We start from the raw sequence: 13,055 nt of genomic DNA, 5'->3' as shown, positions 1-13,055 counted from the left end.
GCATGCGGGTGGCCGTGTGCTTTTGGGCTTCTGGGAGGGAGGGAGCTGTTTCTGTTTCTGTACGCTCTGTGGGTATGAAGTCTGTGAGGTTGTCAAGTGGTGTCCCAGGGACTGGCGTTGATGCAAGAAGTACTGCAGCAGTGGCGGGTGTTTTTCTGCTCCCCTATGGGTGTGAAGGGCCCTCCTTTGGTTGCAGTGGGAATGAGAGCACTTCTCAGAGGAATGTGAAAGTCAGAAGCCCCTGCCCCAGCAGCAGAGAGTAGGGTCTGTTTTCCCTGCTTTTTAGGTTGGACGTAATGCCTGTGAATTTCTTCCGAAGGTTGTTGGGCTGGGGTGGCAGGGGCAGGGGTGTGGCGGTTGTCTGGCACAGGAGGAGTGCCAGAGAGAACTACATACCAGAGAGAACTACATGCCGGGCTTGCTTGTGTGCCTAGTACACTTCCTCCTTCCCCGACAGTGGCTCCCCCACTAATAGTCCCGTTTCACCCCAAAACAGAGTCTTTCTGAGCACGTCCCTGACTTCAGTGCCTTTGGCAGGAGGTGCCTAGTGGTCTCTGCAGGCTCTGGGTGCTGCAAACGGCATTGGTTTTCCCCTTGTGCCACCCAGAGAGGGCCCACACTGGGGCATCCCGAGCTTTCCTTAGGGCCTCCTGGGCCCGCTGCCAGTGCTGCAGCTCAAGGCTTTCTTTCCTCACTGTTGACATGAACGCAAGGACTCAGCTACACCAAATGCTCCAGCAGAACTGCCTTGTGCTGCAGAGGCTGGCCCCGAGCCGCTTGTGAGCGCAAGATGCAGAACAGCCTCACCCGGAACTCCAATCAGCTCACGCGGCTTGTGTGTTTTTAGCCGGCTGCAGACAATTCGGGAGAGCTCCTCTAAGGCGGAAGAGGACGGCAAGCAGGAAGGACCTGCTCAAGGCAGACCTCGAACTGCAATTCCTGCTTGCGGGCATCAGCACAAGGCAGCACAGGTAAGCAGAGGGGCCAGCAGGGAAGTGTGGTGAAGCGTGGCCAGGCTACGAGTGCAGGGTCCCTGCCTGGCGCTGTGCTCCTCATGGGGCTTTCTGAGGGCAAAGCAGACACAAGTGTGCTGGGGGGACGCACAGGCCCTGTAGTGGCTGGCTTCTCCCCGTGCTGAGAGTTGAGAGCACGTGAGGGAGGTGAGAAGCAGCTTCAGAGTTGTCCTCTGGCGCCAACGCAGGCTTGGCGGCATGCTGAACCACTGCCGGAGGTTCGGCCAGCCTCACCAGGGCCCCCGCTTGGGAAAGAGGCGAGCACTGCTGCCTTCGTGCCCCGAGCAGAGAAGAGGAAGCCCGAGAGACTGCCGCGGCTGCACAAAGAGTAAGTGTGCCCGGGCCCGGGCCCCGGCCCCGGCCCCAGCCCCGGCCTGGAAAGGTGCAGTGGCAGCACCTGTCCGAGGTGTGAGGAAGCGCAGTTCCTGAGCCATGGGGCTGGGTATGGTGTCCCCTGATTTCTGTTGACGTGGCAATGCCTTGGGCAAGGCCCCGATGCCAGGCAGCCCCAAGCTGCATGGGGCAAGTTGAAGGCTGCGGGCACCGCCAGCGGGAGCGGGTGTGCAGGGGCTGGTGGAGGGGAGAGGCAGGAGGGCCTCAGCCAGAAGGGGAGAGGGAACTTTTTCCCTGCTCTTGCAGGCAGCTTTCTGTACGAGCAAGCCACACCCTGCAAGTCTTGGAGACTTACCAAGCGCGTCGGGAAGAGTGGAAGCAGAGGGTAGAGCTGAATCGGCAGAGGAATTCCCAAGAGAAGCGCTTCCTCTGGTAAATTTCTCCAGCTGGGGGTGCTGTTTTGCCTTCCCCTGCACTGGCCTTCCTTCCACACCCAGGAGGAGCCCAGAGGAGGGGGGGGGGGGGGTCTTTTTCTGGCACCTGTCGAGGGAGAGCAACAGGCTTTGGAGGCTGTGGCCTGGGAGCAGGCAGCCTTCCAGCCCAGGGGCAGGTGTTGGGCTCTCAGGGGTAGGATTCCCAGGTGGGACCAGAACACGGGGGCTACCCAAGGTGACAGGATTCCTGGAGCGACGCTTTGGCTCTCCCTTTTCCAAAGGCACGCTCCGTCCTTGCCTCCCCAAGTCTCCACACGTGGAGGCCTTGCCCTGTGCTTTGATGCCAGTTTGGGCCAAAGTCTCATCCCGCGCCTGACTCCTGTGCAGGCTGATTACCTGCCCGTGGTAGTCATGTGGTCATGTCCTTGCCTCGCACCCCAGGGGGCCCCTCGCCCATCCGAGAAAGCATAGGAATGCCAGCAGAGGCAGAGGCCAGAAGATGTGCCCTGCGCTAGGCCTGCAGCATTTCCGTGCCCTTCTGCCTGTGCCTGAAACCAAACGGTTCCTTTTCCATGCCCTAGCCCTGGGCAGCGGATGACTCTCCAGGCTCAAAGGGAAAGGGACCAGGACTTGCTGGTGGTGCAGAGGAAACGTGACTATTGCGGCGAAGTCTGGAAGCGTGCTCCTGAAAGATGAAAGGAAGAGCTGTACAAACCCATGTGCTCCTCCAGTTATTTTGTAGAGCCTGAACAGAATATCGCCCACACACGGGCCGCAGCATGCAGGCACGCGCGCCACAGAGTGCACGTGCATGCACACCACCGCCTAACCCGTTCTCAGCACAGCGCACAGACACACGCACAGACACATGCCCCTTCCTTCATTACCCTCCACAGGACGGCTACGCACACAGCTCACACCTCTCACTCACCAAGACCCTCCTGCACAGCCAGGCCTGCACCTGCACAGTGCTCGTGCGCCAGCCCGGCACACCATTGACGCTGCACACGCATCCGCACACGCGCCCGCGCTCTCCACACGCACAGAGACACTGCACGGTGCACACCATGGTGGCCAGGACACAGCTGCACCTGACGTGCCCACAGCCCCAGGGGTGCTCTGAGGGCTGGTGTGCAGGGACGCTGGAACCTTTCTCAGGGTTGCATGGGGAAGGGTGAAGGGCAAAGGAGGGAGTTGCTGTGGGGTGGAGCGGTGCGGCCGGCCACCTGGGAGCGCAGATGCCTGGCTTTTTGCTGCAGCTGCAGGGCTCTCCAGGCAGGCAAAGCTGGGATGAGCCGTGCTTGTCCCTGGGCCTCCGTCAGCCCTCGGCTGCTCCTTGTGCTCCCACGGGCTCTGCTCATCTGCCGCAGGGCCCGTAGTCTCCCTACCCTGCCAGCCGCTGACTGCTGCCTGGAGGTGCAGATGCCTCCCTTCCCATGTGCAAACGCGTGGGCCAGGGCCCTGTGGGCCAGGGCAGCCCCTCAGCCCCGCAGGCTGGGGCTGTGAGGCTGGGGAGCAGTCCCCATTTCCCCGCCCTGCACAGCCCCTGCTGGGCCGCTCTTCAACCCAGTGGAGCTCGGCAGGGCCGGCCGGGCCTGCTACCCGTGTGCTTGGATTCTCCCTCCTGGGCTCCTGCCCTGTCCTGATGTGCCAGTGGCCCCAGGCATGCTCCCAGGCCCCCTCCGGTCCCCTGCACTTGCTAGGCCCCAGAGCACCTCCGAGGTGCAGCTCTGCGACTCCCTGCCCCTGGTACGTTATGGAGGGACAGGCCAGCAGGACTCCTGGGTCCTGCACAGCCCTGCAAGTCACTGGCCGTGGGAGAAAAGACAGCGGCCTAACTGCTTGGGCACTCACCAGCGCCAGTGGGTCCTGTGGTCAGGAGAGGGACCGTGACAGTGCCAGGGCCCAGGGATGGGCCTTGGGCCGTGCTATATGCTGAGGCGGGTGGGTGGACGAGCAGAGGGAGGTTGGGGGTTCTCTCTTGGGTGAGCTGAGGGCCTTGCGTCCCCCTTGGGGTTGACGGGCAGGATGTGGGGCTCTGTGAGGCCAGGTGGGGCCACAGAAGGAACCAGCAGGAGCAAGTGACCCTGCTGAAATGAGGCAGGACACCCGGACATGCCCGCACACCTGCATTCCCCAGCAACCAGGAGCAGGCTGAAGGGCAGGAAAGCAGTACGCCTGCGCAGGCCCTGTTCCTGCTGGAGGAGGCGTGGCAGGAGGCCCTGGAACTCAACATCCAGGTGAAGAGGAGGCCGCACCGGTGGAGCTTATTTGGGAAGTGCCTGGAGCACACGTGCCCCAGGCACCGGTGCCAGCCCCCCGACAGCACTCGGTGGAGACCTGTGTCCAGCTCCCCGCTTGGCATGTGCCCGGCCTTCCCCAGGCCACCCAGCACTGTGCGGAGATGTAGCCTCACTGCTTCCCTCCGGAGAAAGACCGTGTCAGCGGGCAGGAAAGAGAGAGATGCCCGGGGTGGGCAGGATGGGACTCCTGAGCGAGGCCAGGCAAGCAGTCCTCTTCCACGGCCAGTGGCTCTCCTTGCAACCCCGTGTCATGAGGCAGGCTCTCTTCCAGCTCCTAGAGTGACATGAAACGCCCAAAGGCTCATCAGAGTCAACACAAAGGCCTGGCAAGGAGCAGGCGACTGTAGCCAACGTAGTCTGGGGTGTTCAGGGGCAGGACAGAGGAGGGGGCCAGTGCAGGGCCCTGGGCGAGCACAAAGCTCGCACCCCACCCCCTCCGCCCCACCAGAGTCTTTCCCTCTCCACTGTGCTGAGCCTGACCCGTGTTGGAGCAAGGAAGGGCAAAACACGCATTAGCATCCCCTAAAGCACTCTCCCGAGAGTGTCAAATTGGGAGTAAGGTGGAGGGGCTTATTTCCTCGATGCTAAATGTAGGAGTTGCATTTTAAAGTGCTGCTTTAGTTTTGGTGACTCCTTCTAGCATTTGTTGGCTATGTATGCCACATTATTAGCCTTAAGAGAGCCTATTAGGAGCAGGCTTAATAGTGTCAGCCCAACTATGCGATGGAGGAAGCCACCAGCAGCAGCCGCCTCCCACTGAGGAAGGAGCTGGGACCCTGAAGCCAATGCCCATGCCCATGCCCATGTGCGCCGCAGCCTTGGCGGTGGGGGATGTAGAAGGGTCGCCCCTGCACAGGGAACGTAGGACCATTTAGGTTGCATTAAGGAGACTTGTCCTTTAAGAAGACCCTTTGTTTGAGTTGCTGTGCACTAATTGGAGGTGGGCTAATTGCAAGCCTTTAATTAGACGGTTACTCCTGCAGTGATGCTAAGAGCAGGTCCTTGGCTTGGCCACTAAAGGGGGCTGCCTTGGGGTACAAGCATGTTGCCTTCTGCCCATCACAAGGTTTGAGCATACGAAATCAGTGCAGGACACGGGCAGCTGACCGGGACTGAAGCCTCCTCTGAGAGCTTTTGGGCACAAATTTGCTGTTGGTTTGGGGCGTGGAGGCCACGAAGCCTCCTGCTCCCCTCTGCTCTCAGCCCAGGGCCGGCACAAGGTGTTCCTGCGGTCTCTCTTGCAGGGTCAGAGCCCCAGAGCCTCGTCATCCCTGCCCTGGCCCTGCAGGCCCTGGCCTTGGAGGCCTGTGGATCCCAGAGTCTGCGCTCCAGCGTGCACCCTGGCACCCACCTCAGCCCACGCCCAGGGCTGCCGGCTTTGCAAGGCGGTTTTGGGGCTGCACTGCCCCTCCTCAGGAGGCCTGGGGGCGGCAGTAGCCCATCCCTGCAGGCAGCCTGGCCTTCACCCCTGGCAGGGCAGGAAGAGGGAAGCTGGAGCTGCCGAAAGCCCTGCAGCCGGCATCCCAGCTGCCGGGGGCCTCGGCAGGAGGCACCTCCCTGCCCAAGGCCTCCCCAGAAGCATCACGGGGCTCCCCACGGGGAACCTCACACACACTTAGCTAGGCTTTGTGTTTTCAACTGTATTGTTGCTCTGTGCTCCGTTCTGGCTGATTGACTCCACCTTAGTCTGCATGGTCCCTTTCTGCTGGTGAGCCAGGCATGCCAAGCCACACTTGTGTGCTGCGGTGCCCCCTCAGGGGCTGTGTCTTCTGGTGCCGAACTCTGGTCGGGACCAATGCAAGGAGCAGGTCTCCTCCGACCGCAGCCTGGGTGGGCACTGGTGGGCAGGCAGCACCGCTGGCCTTGCGCAAACCAGGCCTCTGAAAAAGGAAGGCATGAGCCAGCAATTTTCACTGGCTGAAAGCGCTGCCTTACGTGCCCTCTGCTCTGCTGGGAGAACGAGGTTTGAGGGGCACCAGCTTCTCCCAGCTCTGCCCTTCCCAAGCCTCACCGAGCGGAGGGGCTTGGGGCTTGGCTCTGCTGCCTCAGCGGCAGCTGCCCTGCCTCGCCTGGCTGCCGCGCTCAAGTCCCAATGCCTTGGGCAGTGTGGCCTGCAAGCAGAGGCAACGCATGGGTCAAACAAGTGCTGCCTGCGGCTCCTTGCCCGCTGCCCTTCCCTCAGCACCAGCCACTGCCTCAGGGGTCCCCGGGAAGTTGCTAGCAGCAGCCGGTGCCCCCTCGGCACCTCTCCCAGCGTCGCTGGAGCCCCGGTGGGACCTTGAGCACTGGCAGGCAGCTGCATGGCCCAGGGGAAGCCAGCAGGGGCCAGCTCCTCCGCGGGGGGACACTGCCTGCAATCGGCGCAAAGCAGCCATGCCCTGGCATGAGCAGGTCAGCATGGCGCTGCCAAGCACCCGGCCACCAGCCCCCGGCCCGGCCCTGACCCCCTGCCTTCTCCCAGGCCCCTCTGCTCGGGGAAGGGGCACCTGGGATTGCCTCCTGCACTCTGGCCCCTTCCCTTGCTATGGCTCTGCCCCACACCCCCACCAGCTCCCGGTGGGCTGCCGGGCCCCGGCTCAACGCTGCCTGCCTCCCGCCTCCCCGCGGGCAGTGGGGCCTCCCCCATCCCCGACAGTCCCTGGCACCAGTCCTTACTGCGCAGCAAGCAGTGCCACCTGGGCGTGCTGCTCGGGGCTGCCCGTGCGGGGCCGGGGGCTCTGGGCACAGCAGGGAGCCCGCAGCGCCGCCCAGGACCCGGGCAAGGCTTTCCCCCAACGCTGGGGCAGCGGGCGGGCAGGCAGGCAGGCAGGCAGGCAGGCAGGCAGGGAGGGAGGGAGGAGTGGGGCACCGAGGCCCGGCCCCTGCCTGGGGCATGCGGCGGCAGGGCCGCAGATCCCGCAGCTGGGGGCGGCCTCCGTGGAGCCACAGGAGGCCACACGAAGGGGCACTCGTGAGGAGAAGGGTGCAGAGGCGTGTTTCTGGAGAAAAGCAGAAGGAAGCGAAGGCGAGCCGTGCAAGGAGCCGTTGCTGGGGACATGGCTGGAGAGGTACTTTTGGAAGGAGGCGCTTCATGCCAGAGGAGGTGCGCCTCTGAGGGGACTGTGGCCCGTGGGGGAGCTGCAGGGGGGCAGGGACACCAGGAAGGGAGCGTGGCCCTGGAGGAGCCGTTCGTTGTGGGGCGGGCTGGGAGCTGGTGGGCAGCTGGAGCCCAGCAGTGCGAGGAGAGGCTGAGGGCGTGGGGCTGTTGAGCCGGGAGAAGAGAAGGCGCAAGAGGATCAGGCGGCAGGGGCCTAACGGGAGGGGGGTGAGAGGGTGGAGGCAGAGCCTTCCCAGAGGTGCCGGGTGGGGGGGGCCGGGAGGATGGGCAATGGCAGTAGTGGCAGTGGGGGCAATTGCCATGAGAGACGGGGAAAAGCGCTGTAGCCTAAGGGTGGTGGAGGACTGGCCCCGGGGCCCGGGGTGGTGGGGGAATCCATGGAGCCAGTGGCCCCTCAGTGGCGCCCGGGCCTGGGAAGTCTGCTCTGGTCAGCCGCACTTGCAGCAGGAGGTCAGAGCGGAGACCTGCTGAAACCCCTTTGCGGTCTGGCTGCTCTGGGGCTGTGAAATTGCCCCTCCTGTGGGCCCAAGAGAAATGCTTTGGACGGTAAGGGTGCCTGTGAGCCCCTTGGTGACACGGGCTGGGCTCACAGTGGGACATGCCGCATCACAGTCACAGCTCCCCTCCCGCCACGGGGCCCCCGAGCCCTGCCCACACTTCCCTGCGAGGCCTTGGCACGTGCAGGTGCTGGGGCTGCTCTCACCACCGCTCTTCTCTGGAGGAGCTGCTTTGCAGCGCACCGAGAGGGCGAAGGGAGGCCGCGCGACAGCGCTGGAGCCTACCTGGGGAAGTGCAGAGGAGGAGGCGGAGGCGGCTCCTGGGAGGAGAAGTTTCCTCGTCACCCTCCTGCTACAGGGCCCCATTGAGCGCGAGGGGGCGCGAAGATGGCGAAACTGTGGCATGACATGTTTCCAACGCTCAGGAATCTCAACCGTTACGGTAAGGCTGTAGACGGTATGAGCTGCGAGACAGGCAATGGAAGCGCTGGGCTCTGTAGGGGAGGGCTGGGCAGGGCGAGTGGGTGGCACGGGAGAGCAGGCCGCTCGACCGTTGGCAGCCCAGGGGTGAGTTTGGCAGCCGGGCCGGCTGGCTCGTTGTCCTGAGGAGCTTCCTCTGCCCGTGCCTTCCAGGGCACGTGCAGGCAGAAGCCGTGGGTTGCCTCGCAGTGGGGATTGCGTGCCCTGAGCTGGCAGCTGGCTGAAAGGGCTGGGGCTGCTCGGGTGGCCGTGCAGAGCGTGTGTGTGTGCAGGCGTTGAATGGAGGTGAAAATGGTCCCTGCAGGGGAGGCAGCTGGGGCTGCCCTGAGCGTGGGTGACTCCTGTGGGTAGGCACTGCACGGTCTTCTCGCTGCTGTGGGAACCTAGTCCCCGTTTCCCGAGCGGGTGGGTCGCCCTTTGGCATGGCCACCTGAAAGGACAGGAGCCTTGCTTAGAAGTGGGCGGAGGCGTCCCTGCAGTGTCCTTGCGGCTGAGGTCCGGAAGGGCCGTCCTGGGGAGCGCCTTGCGTGTTTTGGCTTGGGGTGGCGGTATGTTTCATCTCACCTGCACTTGCCACCTGCCTGGGGAGCGGGGTGCTGAAAGGTAGTGAGCTTGCTGACTTGGCGCATGATACCTCTTTGCCTTGCTTTCCAGAGATTGTTAGCATTTGGGACAGCGTCTCAGAATACATTCTAGAGCGCTTGGCAGAGAACAAGGTGGGTCTTGTGTCCTGTTCCTCCCCTCCTGAAATGCTGGCGGTTTGCCTGGCCCTGACATCCCTGTGCCACAGAGTGCCAAGGACTTGGTGCCCACTGTTGGAAATGCCCCCTGCTCCCCTCCCCGCCACCCCCTCCCGCCACCTGTATGGAGGGGAGGAATGTTGTCTCTGCTGTTGCTTGTGCAAAGAGATTTTTGAGGAGAGCAGAGGAGCAAGAGGAAAGAAAGGTCTGGAGTATGTGCTTTCTCTCCAAAGCTTTCCCAAGTGGCCCATCTTGCCCTCGGCATGCTAGGGGTGGGCAGGGCGCAGAGCAGCAGCCCCCACGCTCTGGCAAGCCATCGGACAGTTTTTGTGTCTCCAGGCTACTGATGCTTGTTCCTTCTCTCCCTCTTTGCTGCTGTTCTCAGGGTGTCAAGATACTAGGAGTGGGGGTGTTCTATGTTCTGAAGCACTCCGAGTGCTCCGTGAACGGGGAGCTTTCGATCGTTCGGAGACCCATGTTTCGTATTTCGGAGGTTGTTGCCCAGGAATACCAGGCCAGGGGCGCTCAAGAAGACATTCCTGGTAAGAAGACAGGTTAAAAACCTTTGCCTGCCCTTGCCCCAAGCTTGAGGGGCAGGCCAACTGCTCTGAAGACGTGGCTGAACGCCTCAAAGTGGCCTGAGAGCAACTTTGGCTTGTTTGAGCTGGACAGGCCAGCCAGGAGCAGGTGCTCAGAGGGGCCCCCGGGTGTGCTTTGCTAGTAATACGCCTGCAGCGGGGTGCGTGGGAGGGATAGGCCGCTGGCCCCAGCAGCGCAGGGAGACTTTTGCTGGCTACCAAGGGCCAGAGGGGCCGAATGGTCCTTACGGGCGGCGGTGCCGTCCTTGCACTTTGCTTCGCCCTTGTATCTATCGACGTGGCATCGGCTTAGCCAGAGGGCACAATGGCGTGGCGCCGGGCCCTTTGTCGTGGGCCCTGCACCCATCTGCCCGCCTTGTCCTGCCCTCCGGTCAAGGGTTCCTACGGGATGGTTAGTTTTCTTCTTTTGCTTCCTGCCCTGGCCAAATGACTGCTGCCCCCCTGAGCCCGTGAGTTTGCAGAGTGCTCGGCCTCTTCCCAGGAGGGACTCCATAAACCGCTCCTAGGCGCTGCAGCAGGGGATTCAAGAGCCTGCTCTGTAGCAGCAGCGTCTTGCCAGAAAGTCTTGTCCCCTTGTTCTTGGAGCCTGCTGCCGAGGTGACGTTGTTCGTCTTTTGCTGCGGTCTAGGTGACGTAAGAATAGTCCCTCTGCAGTACAAGAATCTCTCCGTGTGTGCCCGCATGCCTTTGACAACGGTGCAGTGTTCCATACATGAGACCGCGATGGCGTTCTTCTGGGCCATGTCAAAAAGACAGGACGTGGACTTTGTCTTCAAGGGCATTGGCATTCTTTCTGTACGGAAGAAGGAAGTGACAATGAGGTTTTATGACGACTTCCTCCTCAGCATGGATGGCACTGGAAAGCTGCTAGAAGCTCTGCTGGGGGTAAGTCGATGACTCTGGCGCTAATCAGGCCTTCCCAGGGCCCCTGGAGGCCCTTGCGGCATGAGCGAGGCTCTTCTGGGCCACGCGTGCATCCGCCCGCTGCTTGGCATGTCTCCTTGCACCAGCCCAACGCCCTTCCCCAGCTCTCTCGTGGGGCCCTGTCCTTGAGCGCAAGCTGCCAGGTGTCCTTAGGCAGCTGCGATGTGAAAGCAGTCAGAGCTGAAGGGCTCGCTCCTGCAGAGGGCCAACAGATTTGCTCAGAGAGATGCAAGAAGGCTGTAGCCCAGCCACTGGTTCCCGGGCCTGTCTCTTCCTTCTCTCTGCTGCTGTCTTGGGGGGCTCTGCCCAGCGTGTTCTCTGGGCCAGGGCCAGGGCCTTTGGGTCAGGCTGTGTTCCCAAAGATCCCTCATCAGGCCCTGCCCAGCTGCTTGCACCCCCATGAGGGAGTTGGCACCCGCAGGTCTTAGCCACCGGGCAGAGGCCGAGCAAGGGCCTGCTCTTTCTGCTCTTCCACGCGATGGATGCAAGCATGTGAATGCTTGGAGACACTGTGGGGCTAAGAGCACGCCTGAGCCAGGAGTTGTCTTTCCAAGAAGGGGCAGAGCAAGACCTTCCAGAGGCAAACGCCAGCCTGCAGAAACCCTGGCGAACCACACGCCTTCTCCTGTGCCTGATGTCTGCAGGCAGAGAGAAGGAGCGTCCTCCTTGACCGTCTTGAGTCTCGCCCTTGCAAAGCGCCTGGCAACGGTGTTCCTCCTTCTGCACTCTGAGCTGGGCATCTTCTGCTTTCCTCGTTGAGGGCTAGTATTTGGAAAGACAGCTTTGTTTCAGGGTGTCCCAGGGGCAGCATCTTCCCTGAGCCCAAGAAAGATTTGCTGCCTTTAGGAGCAAGGCAGTAATGGCGCTGGCATGCTCTCACGTACCTCGGTGTCTGTTTCAGACGCCAGGGACGAGACACCTGGTGGTAAAAGGAAGAAGGAGCGCGGCTTTCCGCATGGGTCCCAGAAGCGTCTTCATGTTGCCACGGTACGTTTGCTTCTCAGCTCGTGCTTGGTAGCAGCGTCCTGCTGGAGCTTGTCTCCTCAGGAAGGACTTGCTGCGGAGCAACTCTTTCCTAGCTTGCTGTCTGCAAGTACTTGGGACTCTGGGGGTCTCCCCAGGGTGGAACAGGCAATAGTGGCGGTGTTTGGCACTGCTAACCAATCTTAGGCCTAGAGAGGAATGGGGGCCACATTTTCCTGTGACTGGTCTCTTTCTCGTGGGTGAGGCTTCCAAAAGCCAAGGTTCCCGAATGTGCTGTGTGTGGCTGGCCGAGGAAAGGCATCGTGTGGAAGGCACCCGATCCATACAGGGCCTGTGTTTGTGACCTAAGCATGTCTTGGGTGAGCCTGGAGGGCCCCACGTGCCCCGAAAGGCCTTCTTTCTGAGTACAAGGCCGGCAGGAGGCAAAGGGGAAGTGGTGCCTTCTCTTCACCGTGGCGTCTTGTCATTTCCAGATTTGAGTTGAAGCTTCCCCGTGAGAAGCAGCAAGTGGCCTCTTCCTGCAAGGGATCCCGGACACGCCCGAAAGAGGAAGAGCGGGCGGACGGAAAAGGTCAGGCCACAGGTGACTGGCGAGCGAGAGGAGGGTGTGCAGGCGGGCGTGTGTTTGTGTGTGTGCGCGTGTTTGTTCCGTTGGTCCTCGGCAGTAGGTAGGTGGTTGGAGCCCTGGTCAGGATGTGCTGCCTGGGAGAGTTTTGCCCCGGGGTGCTGCGCCCTGGTGGCCAGCGCAAGCTCCTCTTTCGCTTTAGGACATTTGGGCCCGAGGTGTCAGCGCTGGAGGGGGTCTGCCTCTCTGGCGGATGCCGGGCGTGTGAAGGTGGGGAGCAAGATTGCCTGGAGAGGACTGCTAAGAGGCTGCTAAGGTGGACTGTTAAGAGGCTGCTAAGGTGTGCCAAGGACGTGCTAGGGAGCAAGAGCTCTTAGAGAGCGCGGCTCCTGGGGGATCAGGCTGTTTGATGCGGTGCTGGAGCAGATCTGCCTGTCCTTCTGGACCAAGTGCTTCCAAAGACGCTTTCTGCAGAGCCTTCTCCTTTCCTGCCTGCAGGGAGTGCTCCTGCTGCGTGCCTGCTTGCTCAAGAAAGGCCTTTGCCACCTGCGTCACCTGGTGCTGGGGGGAGAAAGCAGGAGGAGTGGAAAAGCAAAGGAAGGAAGTTGCCTGCCAGGTGAGGCTCTTGGAGAAAAGGCTGAGGGTGACCTTGTGCTCTTGGAGCTCTTTGAAGGGGTTGTTTCTTGCGTAGACTCTGTCCGACTGCAACGTGAAGGGCGGCCAACAAGTCTTTTGGTGACTTTCTCTTTCTAGATGGAGGGCAAGCATGTAGAGGAGGTTTCTGCAAGGCTCTGCTGTCAGCGTCTCTCTCGTCCCTTTCTTGTTTCCAGGAGTGAGGGTGAGGTCATCACGCCTGTGCCTGTGCGACCAGCATCTTCCTCCGGAGGGTGTCGGGAGGCTGCCAAAGGCGGGCCGGCAAAAGACAGGGAGCAGAACAAGCAGACTGAGGGAAAAGGTAAAGTGCCAGCTGGCTGGTGAGAGAGGTGTGTTTGTTTTCCTTTTGTCCTGTGCAGCGGAGGGGCTGGAGGCAAGCTTAACATGCCGTGCCTGGCCTAGTGGCCTGCTTCTCCTGTGCCTCTCTTTGCT

The sequence above is a fragment of the Struthio camelus genome, chromosome 10, assembly GCF_040807025.1.
Source record: "Struthio camelus isolate bStrCam1 chromosome 10, bStrCam1.hap1, whole genome shotgun sequence".
NCBI lineage: Eukaryota > Metazoa > Chordata > Aves > Struthioniformes > Struthionidae > Struthio > Struthio camelus.
This window is presented reverse-complemented; position numbering follows the sequence as displayed.